The 14,004-nt window shown below is 45.3% G+C and overlaps 1 protein-coding gene across 2 annotated transcripts in view; it reads right to left on the bottom strand.

Moving 5' to 3' along the window:
- Positions 1 to 12,892, bottom strand: part of ndrg3a (ndrg family member 3a) — a 34,070-nt gene extending 21,178 nt beyond the window's left edge. Inside the window, exon 1 of one of the 2 annotated variants that reach the window (XM_083971083.1) lies at positions 12,706 to 12,892. The gene's annotated coding sequence lies outside the window, so the exon portion shown is untranslated. Of the gene's footprint in view, positions 1 to 12,701 lie in introns of both variants that reach the window. The other variant, XM_083971084.1, reaches the window with a different exon arrangement.
- Between the last annotated feature and the right edge of the window lie 1,112 nt (positions 12,893 to 14,004).

Below are 14,004 nucleotides of genomic sequence, written 5' to 3'. Positions count from 1 at the left end.
CGAAAACGCAATTGGGCAGAGGACTAGCGTCGACAATCACTTCCTGAGTCGGAGCCAAACCTTTTGGAACGACCTTGAGCGGCTGGTATCAGATAACATTCAGGCTTAGACAGTAATGAGTCTTGCAGCCAACCAACGGCGGGAGGTATACCAGCAATGATGACATCACGGCCGGTCTGTGTTACCAGCAGTTTCATCCTCCGATTGCCTGACAGAGGTCTGAACGGACAGCTGCCTGTTGACGTATGAATCGGGTCACAGGTCATCCTGCTCTGGCAACAGACAGCACCTTGCTAGGGAAAAAAACTGGGGAAGCAGATGGATGCAACTGAGCACAATCCTCAAATGACATAAAACGGGGGGTAAAAAAAAAAAAAAAAAAAGTAGAAAAATCAAGTGTTGGAAATACTCAGCCATCAGCATGGGGAGTGAAAACATGCCCAGCACAATCCCTGCTGACAAATCCGGCTCAAGGGTGGAACTAAATAATATTTAGACAAGTGAACGAGGAAAAAAGAAAAACAAATACTCTGCGTGCTTGAGCGGATTGGACGTATTGGCCGGATCAATCCAACACTTCCTCAGGCTGTCACAGAAAGTGGGATGGAGGAGGCAAAGGCCGCTTTAATTGTAGCCAGCTAGCCGGGTAATCGAGGTGTTAAGGGGAGAGACGGGGTCAGGGTGGGCTTAAACCCACTGACAGATTGACTGGGTGGCTTTCACAGACCCCAACCCCACTGACCCCTTATACTGGGTAACCAGAGCAACCATCGCTCGCACGCCATCATCCTTAAGCAGATCTCACACCCCTGAACTGTGCATCCAACATATCAGTGACAACACATTTAGCAGCATCCACCACCACCGCCGCCGCCATCGCAGCCCGTTCCTACCTTACTCCATGCCTGCATTACCGCTCAGCCTGCGCAGCTGTTGCCATAGAGACAAAGCTGGTCGCCGATGTTTATTCTAAGCTGGGCTAGCCCCAAGGGAGAGATGTGAGGCGAGGAGACAAGGGGAATAGATGAGCGATAGAAATGAGAGGAACTGAAGCTCTAAACATGCTTTCAACAGTGTTTACCCCCCAGACAACCACAGAGACTCAGATGACTGTCTAGATACGAAGCTCAGTGCAGTTTCAATAGAAAAATCAGGGGGTAGTCAGTCATCCCAGACGAGATGAGAGCAGGGAAACACCATCTGCAGTGTGTTGTGCAGCTTGTGGGATTTGTCCTATATTCGCACCATACCATGAATGTGGAAGAGGATGAGGGGAGGGGGGGGAGGACTGGGAGAGAAGATGATGTGGAATGAGTCCCTGCAGCCCTGACAGAAGGACCCTGTGTTGTAAAAGGGGATCGCTCTCACAAATGGTCTCCCTGTCACCAGAGTCTGTTTTACTCAGCTCTTCCGCTTCGGACCGAGAAACACGCAAATTACATGGCTGGCTCTCACACATGATTTCCCTTGTTGTCTGTTCTTCAGGTCCATTTCCTTCCACAGAGTGCAGCTGCCAGCAGGGCCTCGCCGTCGTCTCAGCGCTAAATATTATGCCACGCAGCGAGGGACCAAGGAGGAGGAGGAGGAGGGGGGAGGAAGGGGCTGTGCTAGGTGAACAAATGACAGCAGAAACAAATCGTGTCAGAGGAAAAACCATGTGGTCCCTTCTGCGCAGCAAAGGTCAGCCTTCATTACAGTCTAGTGTCAGCGCTGCCTGGAGTTTCCCGTCCTAAACCCAGTGTCTTCATTCATTGAGCGATCTGCAAAGGCATGCTGAATCTGTCAGTCCAACGGGTGGATAACAACTTATTTACTTCGCCTCCCCTTCTCTCTCTCTCCAGTCGTGCTGCCAATCTCACAAACATCCTCTATATGTACTGCTGCTGGAGGAAGAGAGAGGACATGGCTTTACCTTAACGCTGAGGCACGGGCGCCAGACTGCATGCATGTGTGGATACAGAGGCGTGCGCTAAAAACACCTACTGTAGATATATGATATCTGTGCCAACAAAAAGGAGTCCTGTATAGCTGCCATGTCAGCAGACGGTGCTGAGTGATCGATGAACAGCTCCTCCTCCTCCTCCTTCTACTTTTCCTGCCTCCCTCCCACATCTTCCTCCTCCTCCTCCTCCTCCTCTGTGCACTCTCTCCCTGTCTTTGTCGATCCATCTCCAGCTCACCTTGGGTCGTCAGGCAGTCTGGTCGGGCTGCATGATGGACGACTGAGAGCCCAGCTGTGATGGTGACCCTCCCTTTAGCCCGTTCAATTAGTCCTCTTTCCTCTTTATTGCCATGGCAACCGTGACTTCAGAGTCACCCGCTGCCATCATCGTTCCCGTCACGATCTCGACGACTCTGACCTCTACCGGTCACACGGGTCGACCGAGGTGAATGTCACCGCGATGACCTCGTATTAACCTGGGTCTGCGACGTCCCTATGGAGACCCTGACTCAGCCAACAGGCATGTTGCCATGGTGATATGAAGCTGGAGCGTCGCGTGTTACTGTTCACACATTGTCACCCTCGGCAGTGGAGCGATGTGTCCAGCAGCAACCAAGGTGAGGGTGGTGTGACAGCCTGCTATTTGACTTCATCTGCTGTGAAAATCATTAAAAAATATAAACAATGAGGCACAAATAAAAAAATATGAAATAAAAAACAAAAAATACTTCAGTCATATCACCTTTAGCGCTCTGGCTCTGATTTAAACAGACATTACAAAAGCGGTCAACATGGATAGGTGCAGCCCGAGCAAGACCAACTTTCTCAGTTAAAGCAGAACTATGCAGGATTTGGGCTGTAATTATTGTGGCTCAGAGTCACTGTGATGGTAGAGTGACCTATTATGAGGTGAATGGGGTCTAGGCCAGTGCGCTCACCCCCCCCACTGGCTGAAAACCGCACTTGCAAGATCAGTCCTCCGTCTCGGTGTAAATCTCATCAATGGATAGAACTATCGCGAGAAACTGCCTTACGGCAGTACGAGATAAGAACGCAGATGACGTCATGCGGTTTGAGTTCGGAAAGTCGGAGGAAACCATGGAAACATGTTTGTACTGATGAAGTTCGGCTTGTGGCTAACACGGAGCTAATGCTAACAGACACACACACACCATGGATCTTTTATAAGATAATGTAATACATCATGACACACACACACGCCTTCGCGTTTTGGAACCTTTATTCATGTGTGTGTGTATGTCTGTGTATTTGTGTCTTTGTCTGTGTGTGGCCGTATTAGCGTTAGCTCCGTGTTAGCATTAGCTCCGTGTTAGCATTAGCTCCCTGTTAGCGTTAGCTCCGTGTTAGCATTAGCTCCGTGCTTAGCAAACACCGCTCTCTACCTTCAGCAGTAAACACAAGCACGTGTAGGGAGGGGGTGGAGGAGGTGGGGCGGCGAGTTTTTTTTTTTACGACAGTGACATGTGCCTCCCAGAACTGTGGGGGAGCCCCGAGAGGGAAAAAAAGAGAAACCAACGAAGGAGCGAGCTATTTCCGGCCAAGTTGCATAGTTCTGCTTTAAAGGGTAGAAGAGCATCTCAGTCCCTGTGCATACGGGTGTTTTACCCCAACACACAGATTACGGATGTATTAATTCACAAACATCATGGTTTATTTATTATATTTACTCATACGATCCCTTGATGTTGATCAAACTCTACTTGAAGGATGTTTTTTTAAGTCGTCCGCCAAAGAGTTTCTAGCTTTAAAGGGACTATGAGGAGTTTTGGAAAGCGAAGTGTTGTCACACTACATTTCCCATGAGCCTCCACTTGGACCGACGGACGAAAGGAAAACATTTGCCAAGGATGTTTTAATTAATTTAGAATGAAAGTCGGAGGTTGGAAGACAATCAGATACCGTCGTAGTTCTGACTATAAACAGCGATTTGGCGGCGTTATTCCCATGACCCACCGGGCAGCGTCCTGGAAACTGAAAGTAGGAAATGCTGGGCAAGTCGACCACTCAATAATAATAATAATAATAATAATAACAAAATAACGATAAAGACAAAACAATATATTTATCGAAAATGGATCCATTAAGTGTGGGTAACGTACATTCATCCACATTAATATGAGACCAAAAGCAAACTCCTTGGGGTCTCTTTAATTTTCGTTCAGATAAATATCTTCAATCTCTAAATGTAGCCTACAAACTGTTTCTCTTTCAGTTTGAATTTGATAGTGAATTGTGAACAATGCTGCGGGAACTGTTCCAGACGAGACAAAACAATCACTTGGCTACGGGGAAAAAAGTGTTATAGTCATCATCTATTCCTCCTCCACATCAACAACACCTCAGTATGACTGTAGTTGCCCAGCCGCTGCATGAGGTGGAGACAGCTCATACAGAGGCTAAATGTAGTTGGCGTGTCCCACTTTAGGAGCTGGATCCTCCCAAGTCTAAGCCAACTACACCTCTCTCAAACACGCCTTTTCTGTTGCCCAAAGATGAAGGACGAAACTGATGTAACTTTGTAGCTCAACTCAAGAAACAAACCATATATTTGCATCAGCATCAGCATAATAAGAGCAATAAAAGAGCACTACAATTAAAAGTTGGAAAGATATAGGCCTACACAAGCTTCAAAATGACACAGAACATAATCATTCTCCAAACTGTTCATCACTGGGTCCTAAACTTTTCATCTTTTTCTTCCTTCTTCCAAAGTAACAAAAAGAGACAATATTTTTGCCTGCTTTAATTTGAGTCTTTCTCCCTTCGGGGTAAAGGATTAAAGGAGTTCAGTCAGGTCTGGGTAGTGTCTGAAGGACACACCTTGCTGGGCGGCATCCATTAAAAACATCCAGCCTTTGATTTGGGACACAGCTACAGACAATTACCAACCGCCCAGCAGAAGCAGTGTCCTCTGCCCGTCTGCTGTCTCTGCGAGCCAAATTATTCTAATGACACAGAGGAACACAAGCATGTTTGTCCTCAACTGAAGCCGCGGTCCTCAGCACTTCACCAAGCTTCACATCACAAGAGGAAAATAGGGCATCACAAATTCCAGAGATGCCGCCCTCCTGCCAACCGTTCAGACAGTCGGACGTCTATGTCCTGTTCCCCCTGAAGTGTTTTTGCTGTCATGGCTGCAAACAAGTGTAAACAACTTGTTCCTGCACAGTCATCATCAGTGTGGTCACACCTTACTTACCCTTTGACTGGGAGACTTTTCCATCCAGGGGTACGTCACTGGAAATGTCTTTCCCCTCCAACTTTTCATAACCAGGCCAAGCCAGCGTTCACAGCAATCGGCCCCGGAGTAAAGCTAATGGACTGTGACAAGGCTCAGTTCCAGATTACTGCTCTAACCTGAGCCATTCGGTAAGAGAATTAGAAAAGGAAAATTCATTTGTTTGGTATTTTAGCCCTCGCCTCCCCCCACCTCCTGTCAGGTCAATAACAACATGACTGATAGAAAGGATGGTTGAATTTTATTCAACCCATTCAATTCTATTCTGGAGGCAAGGGACAAGACCCAGGAGGAAATCTGATCTGCCAGTTTGCTCTTTTGTTCTCCATCACGGAAAAGCTGACCTATAGCACAGAACATTCCCTGCTGACGCTGTCAGCAAATACACACACACATGAACGAGCAGCGAGACCAGCAGCACACACACTCACACTTCTCCCCATGCTTCACGTCTACTTAATTAAATGACAGCTTGCTGTCCTGAGGCTCCATCATGCTCCTTACAGATTATATGATTCCCCTGATAGCGGCTGACAGATCTTTCTTCCTTCTTTTGACAGTGCAACAAAAACTACGCTGAGATATATCTCTGATGTCTCTCTGGTCTATTCTTATATATTTTCTCACCTCAAAATGCAACAACACCCGTCTCTGGTTTTGAAACGAAACACTAGCTGAGGTTCATTTTGAGATGCTGATCCTGTTCAGGTTTAAGGATATGCACAGACGCTGCATATGCCGATGACCACTGAGGAGAAGACAAAGTAAAAATAAACTCTCAACGAAGACAAAGGGAAATCAAGACAAAACAAGTGACTCACTCTGCCAAAGAAGTTATTTTAAGACATTTTATAGGAGAAACAAATGTTCCTTCTTAAAATATCAACCTCCTTGTTTGATCCCTCCAGGATTAAAATGGTCTAATAAACGCTAAATACTGCATTACAATGATTGACTCATCCCTCCTTTGGAAAGCCGAATCTGAAGGCACACTCTCTCGGCCACCATCGCATTTAATATCCTGAGCCTGGAGCCAGTCATAACTCAAAATGCAAGTGATAAAAATGTAGTGGAGGTTGTACTTGCCCGGACGAGACATGGGATATTACACACACACAAACACACACACACACACACACACACACACACACAGGGACAATATTGCAAGTGCTGCTGCTGTGAAGTTATAAGAAACACATACACATCCAATAGCTGTCACGTGTGGGAGGAGACTTGTGACCTTGTCTTCTGGGTTGTGATATTCATTCAGTCAGCGCACGCATGTTTGTCTCCTCAAAAAAAAAAATCTGTATAATATATCGCACAGTTGCATTCTCCATCTTTTTATAGGGGAAACCCTCTATAAAAAAAACATTTTTACATCACTTGAATATTTCTATGAGTGTGTGTGCGCGAGGAAAAGCCTGAATCCCCAGCAAAGACACTCATTGGCACATAGCAGCCACTGCACTGATCCGCCTGCCAAGAAGAGGATCCCCCCTCTACACACACCCAAACCCAAAGCCCGACACTCTATGTAGGATTAGGGACAGTCTCTGTTGCACTCACAAACACACATCCACGCAAACTGACACAAGTACAAGTACACACAAGTACGAACACGTCGTCGTCCACATTTATAGTGTATAGTATACACTTGCATTCACATATCTAATCCTGGGGGGTGGGGGTCACTGAGTGCAGGACCCCTCTCATTACTCTCTGAGGGCTTTTAAAGAATTACATTATTCTGTCAGGGGGGCACTTTATCTGCTAATGGTCTTATGAGATTAAAGAACAGCATCTGGGCTGTACTGATTTATAACCGCATATCTATTGGCATCATCAGCATGCTTCACCTCGTACATGAAGACGACGCACGCAGCCAGAGAGAGACAGAGAGAGAGAGACAGTGAGATAGTCTCAGGGGACAGCTGACTGGCTCCCTAAATACCGCGCTTGTGGTTTGTGAAATTATTCGTCATAACTTCCAGGGGCACGCTAAATTTACTGCATTAATACAGACCCAGAGACCAACAGCAATATCTTCCACCGGTGAAGTAATGTTTCAAACCAGCAAACTGGGAAGCTCAATTTACTCATTAGGCCTGTGTCAGACAAGGAAGTGTAAGTAGCAGTTATTCATTTTGTATATGTGTATGATATGGGTCTGCCATCCCCATGTTTCTTGTTTTATATGGCTTTACAGACTCACAATGTTGGTCTTTATGTATAAGTACGGAAGTGGTCGCTGCAACCAGCTACATATCACCTTTAAGAGATTCCCGTGGGTCAGTGTGTTTTGACTCCTGGACGTGCCTGTGTCCTCTTATGATTCATTGTGATACAGACTTTAGGTCAGGTCATTCAGCCCTGGAAAAGACATCAATGGCTCTATATTACCGGAGTGTGAACAATGGTGGGAACACACACACATACAAATGATGTCTTTCATCTTTCCTTCTACTCCACACAATAACCTGTAAAGCTCAGCCACAGTCAATCCTTTCTAATGACGATAAATAGACTAATAAGAGAACGGCAACACGGAAAGCAATTTTGATAGCTGTAGCAACATGACGCATTTCATCAATAAATCAATACGCATTAACATATACAGGTCTCACACAAAGCAACGCGTCGGGGAAGGCTGGCGCAAAGGGGGAAAAAAAACATAACAAATAATCACTACTAAGGGGAAGGGTGGGTTGGGGGCACCAAGAGTCAGATGAGTCTCGATAAATCTGCTGTGATGGGTCAGAGAGGTGTGAGCCCGGCTGAATGAGTCTCTCCTGGCTGAGCCGCTCCTGATATCTGGCTATAAATAAGACTGAATGGCCGAGGCTGTCAGGCCTGCACTCAGTGCTGCTAATAGAGTACCTGCCCCTTCTCTGCTACGCTAGACTAGCTGCCACTCAGTCTGTGGGGATTTCCTCTGCCATGCTCACTTGTGCACACAGCACAGAGAAAGACAAAGTGTAAAAGGGATGCTAGTGGGTGTGTATGTGTGCGTGTATGCGTGTGCGCACACTGGGGCTCAGCTGGTGGATGTGAGGGGGCAGAGCTTCCACGACAGCGGACTCCTGCTGGAGGCACAGCATGATCTGTAGGCTGCGGTCAGTCTGGCTGAAGGACAGCTGTGGACGCAGCAGCGAGACCATCTGTACAGCGTGGCCGACCGGCCGGCGGCTCACTCTCACACACCCACACACACAGCATCAGTTCAACAAGCTCGGTTGAAACATTTGAAACCACTTCCATAAAACATTAACGGAGCACAGACATGAGAGCCCTCGTGTCCAGAGACAGTAAAACCCTCCGCCTGTGTAACAATCACACGTTGTATGGGAACACGTTTCCACATGTCTGTGTATGAATCGGTGTATGAATCGGTGCTAAGAGGCTGTTGCCGCTGTAACAGAGTTGTCCATGTGGTCACACTGACTGATTACTGACAACTCAATCTCCCACAGAAACACAGAGGTGGCTCCTCTGGCGCCTTGCCTTGCAAATGCTCGCTGTGGAGGTCGGCGGTGTCCTTGGCAACCACAAGGGAGGGGGGGCTAAGCCATCCCCAGCTCAGCTGGTGGCGCCACTGAAATCGAATGACCTTTTTCACCATCATTTACATGATGGCATTCTCGTCTCATCACAACAGCCGACGCAGCGTAGAAGGCTTACCATGTCGGCTTTAGCCTCCACTCAGCTTTTGGGGGCACGAGCCGAGCAGTTGTCATTAACTTTCAATACAGCATCAAATAAGTCAAAATAAATGTGCAGAGAATTATTCCTCTCCTCATGTTACACATTTTAATGTGTAACATGTACAAGTCACTCCTGCCACAGAGCCGTATGGTACCACTACCCCGTCTCTCCAAGTGATGCTCTAACTCTGATGATTGGCTCTTTACCAATCATCTGTCTGGCTCTAACAGCTTCCAGCAGGAGCACAGCCTCGGGGGGAGGATCTTCAAACCACTGGGGCGCTGCATCTGCCATTTGCTCCCTCACAATAACAACAACCACTGAACCCTTACAAACTTTCCTGGGTGTTCCCCCAAACCATTAAAGCAAGTAGAGAATTAAATGATTCAGCCTACTGTGAGACACTGTAAATAAAGCTGTATGCTGTTTATGTTAAAGTTTAGAGATCCAAGTATACGGTGTGTGTATGTGAGTGTGTGTATGTGTTTGTGTATCTATGACCGACAGGGAGTTGTCATAAAGAGGAGCTGGAACATCCTCATTCTTTGCTTCCTGTTTCTTGGTATTCACACATCATCATCATTCATGACGATCACAGTGACATTTTTCAGAGTGTATATAGTTTGTTTTACTTCACAGAAAGAGCTGTAGTTTAGGTAGAGGAAATCAAATCACATCTATCAGATCTGTTAAATCAAAAGAGGAGACTGCGATTTTATGCAACGCAATGTGTCCAGGTGCATGAGGAATCGATCTTAAAATATACGTTTCTAAATGAGCAGCGGCGCTGAAGGACAGTGCAGGGCATCCAGAGGTCCAGCTTGGCTCCTTTCCAACACTTTGGATCAACAAGCTTACCACCTGTGCTCTGCCTCTCCTCATTGCCACCTGCTGATATTATTGCTGATGCTGATAGAGAAAATGGAGACAGAAAAAAAAAGTCCTCCATCCTTCCAAGCAGGGGTGTGATCCAGCAGATAAGAGTGTCTGAAAATGTGTGGACACCGTCACCGCTTCACACAGGCCTGCCAGCAAGTGTCACTGGTGTTTTGTCATTCATCTATCTACTATATTTATACTCAAATACATCGGTGATAGACAGCTTATAAAACACGGATAGATGGGATAGCTGCCTGCGTATTGCTCAGACGGGGTCAAAGTAAATTGAGGAAGGCAACCTGGTGCAGATTGTGCGAGTGTGCATCAGCTGCTTTCGCTTTGAACACTGGAAGCTGCTTGTGCTGCACCTCCAGGTCTGGTGCAACTAAAGTTACGGATACAGTTACAAAGACACAGCGGCATCGCTTGGAGCGTCAGGAGAAAGGGTGAGACACAGAAACACAGTGTGGTTGCAGCTTTTTACAGTTGCATCTAACAAAACGAGACAAAGATATGCTGTTGACAGCGGAGGTATTTCCAATTATGAGAAGAAGTTGCGGTAAATGTCCCTGTCTGGCACAGGTTATGTTTTGCCCTGCAGGGCTGGCAGCCCAATAGACAGAGTAATGCTGAGGTGAGAGTGAACACAAGGCAGACTGACTGTCAGCACAGTGGCTTAATTACTGTCTCCATCTCTCCAGTGAACGCTATTCGCTGACATTCATCCCTGCAAGAAATCCTCTTCTACACAAGAGCATTTCTCACTTTTATGTACTCTGTAATCCCTGTAATACATCATGTGTAAATTGTAATCCAGGCTGAAAGGCACCTTAATAGTGCTGTTCTTTGACGCCGACACACTGAAATTACTTAACACCATTCGCTTACTGTATAATTTCATATATTAGCGCAGGAGTGTTGCATTGTGCTGCCTTTGTTTTCACTCAGACCCTGAAAGACTGGGGTAATTTTGGTTTCATTTCTGAGGACTTGTGGTGGCGTCTCTCCACAGTTTAAAAAGAATACGAGAACGTCTGACAGCTTTGAAACAAAGTGTTGTAATAAAGCGCATAAACCAGTTTTTAAATTACTAAAAGTTTCAGTGCATGCTAATAGTCGCAGCCTACAGAGACCGAATGAACACATTTCCCCCACAATTCAAGACGCAGAGTACAATGTATGGCTTAATAAACAACTTGTGACACTCCCATTAGTTAAGCAGTAGGTTTTTACTGTAATAATCAACCAGGAGTGGACCTGCTTCCAACAATATGGCAATAAACCTCCAGCCAACACCCCCCCCCCCCCACACACACACACACACACACACACATCTACTCTGTCTGCTGCTTTCACAACAAAAAGACTGGTTTGGGGTCAACACGAAGAAGAAAAAAACAGCGATCAGTTAACAGGCTGTTATCCATTGGCTTTTCTAGTCTGAACAAACCGTCTTTGGAGACAATGTTGTGAGTGACAACAAATGCCTTGTTGTTGCGTGTTGTGTAAGCTCCATTCAATCACGTGACACATGGGGGCATTGTGGGAGATCACCTGACAGAACACCTGAATTTACTACTACGACCATGAAACTGAAACACAAAATATTTAAACTATTAGATATCAGAATAAATGCTTCACTATACAGACAACGTTTCTGTGGTGCTTTATACAAAGGTTACGATGACCTTCATGGCACATGGTACCATGATTTAACGTTCCTATAAGTTGACTTTATTTGAAATTTAAAACATTTCTAATAGTTTTACTGTGGGACTTTAGCACACACTGTCCTTTGAAGATATATCATGAGTTGACAATGGTTATTTTTAGTAAGGGGGAACACCTGATGCCCACTCTGTTACACTTCCCACCTGTGTGACCTTCGCATGGCCACCAGTGACATTGTCATCATTCATGTGGTGTCTGAATGGTGTAACGCCTGCGGCTACATCACTGTGATTCATCTGATTAATAATGATGGATCTGCCCAGTCTAGACTGGGCAAGCGTTTGTTGGGGGGGGGGGGAAAGAAAAGCAGAATAAAGACAATTATCTATGATGAGTGAGTGATGGCAAGTCACACAACCAACACAGACTTGGGGCCTTCTTTTAGCCAAAAGGTCTCCTGTTCAAATTACAGAGAGGAAAAGAATATAAAATCATATTAATAATCCTCTAATCAATTTCAAGGTACAACTACTGCTTTATTGCACTTATTGTTATTCATTTATAACAATTACCGTGCTCCTTCCTTTTTACAGTATACCGGTGTGTGGTATATAAGGTTTATACCTCCTCCTACAGCGATTTTAGGCGTGAAATTTGAATTGTTTCCATCCATTATACACAAATCGCCACGAGCTGTTCGACTGACGTCTTTTTTAATTGTTTTAGCACAGAAATAAACGATGTAACGCGTCGTGACCGGCTTCATTTCAATAAAAAAATATATATATAATAAAAAAAAGAAGAAAAAAAATCGAATTGAAATAGTTATTGTTTCGGTGGTCGACAAATGTATCAGAAAACAAGTGAATAAAGAGACGTGCTGCACTGACTACACGAAGACACAGTGTGGTGTGGAAACAGCGGTGATGTCGCATCACTGTTGTAGAAGAGCAGCAGCGATGAACTCATTTCCAATCCAACTGCAGTCCGTCCATCCAACCGGTGTGTTCACATGTGTTTTTAATTAGTACAACGATGCTTAATTGTTCCCCCAACAAGCTGCCTTCACAGACGACACGATACACGGACAGTAACACGAACAGGTTGGAGGTGGGGAGCGGGGAGAGGTGGGGGGAGATCCAGCGAGCTGAGATAATCTCGTGTGGCATCGCGCACATCTGTAAGTGAGGAATAGGAGAGGGGGAGGAAAAGCTACGCGAAAACACGGATGTTATAGGATAGGACTCACCTCGTCGGTAAAAAAAAATGCGTGTCCGGACGGTTCGGCTCAGTTCCTTGTTGGATGTTTTGTTGAATATCAGCGGTTTAAAGAGAAAAATGTGGTATTTCAGTTCACAGTACACACACACACACACAGGTCCTGCCTTGCCTTGCTATGCCTTGCCTTGCCTTGCCCGCCTGTCGCTTCCTCAGTCTCAAACTAGTATTTCGATGTGACTCTGGGCGGAACTACACGCTGCGTCGCAGACACCGCGGAGCAGCCAATGGGAGGAGGCGCTGCACACCACAGATAGGAGGAGGAGGCAGAGGGCTCACTCCGCTCCGAGAAAACCAAGACGAAAAATGTTTTCCCCCCCTCAAGGCAAAGATGGAACTAAGGACAATACGTTCACTCTGAGCGTAAAAACAAGTATTATGTGCAGGGGCGTAATTTATGTGGGGGGTTAGGGGGGTTATAACTCCCTCCCTCCCACCCAAATCCAGCCAATATAATATAACCCCTTAAAGGTGTACAGAAAAGAAACATGAATTTGATTCCACTATGGGTCATAAGATTAGTGTAATAACTCATCTATCAGACGATGTAGCGCAAACTTTGTGTAAATTCTATTTTCGAGTAAATCCGGGATGAAAATGGGGTATTTTTTTTTCGCATTGGATCAAATTAATTTTCCTTACTCGGGTAAACTTGTGCGGCAACTCGTGGAAACTCGTAGAAGGAGGCACGACAAACAGGACAAACGGCCATTTCTGAACACCTTTAAATGATCATATAATTGCAGTGAATATAAATATCGGTAACCCTTTAATTTACAGGCCGCTAATTACATGATATTTACACGATAATGTCAAGAAATAGCCAAAAATAATAATAAAATAGCCTAGAAATAAAGGTCAATTTCATAGTAATGTCATGTTTTTCATAAAGGCAAAGATACACATGCTTTGAAATTTTTCGGGAGAGGCCAGAATTTTTCTCCACCAAGTCCTTGCAATTTTTTGGCTATGTCTTGACATTATCACGTAATTAGCTGCCTGTAAAGTAAATGGTTACCGTACAAGCTGGTTTGAAGAAGTTGTAATTTTTAGGGTTTAAATTTCATTTGCAAGCAACCAAAAGTAATATTTTTTAATAACCAATGTGTAGCTGATTGCTAGTTTGCTAGTAGCTAGAGGTAAAGCCAGGGGAGGGTGCCACAGAATCAATGTGCTGGTAGGAATACCTTTTACTCTCGTTACTAATGTGGGAATAAGAGGTAAATTAGCCATGTCCTTTTATCAAAGTTAATGATATTGCACCCTTCTT

This window comes from Trachurus trachurus, assembly GCF_905171665.1.
Source record: "Trachurus trachurus genome assembly, chromosome: 5".
NCBI classification, from domain to species: domain Eukaryota; kingdom Metazoa; phylum Chordata; class Actinopteri; order Carangiformes; family Carangidae; genus Trachurus; species Trachurus trachurus.
This window is presented reverse-complemented; position numbering and strand designations above follow the sequence as displayed.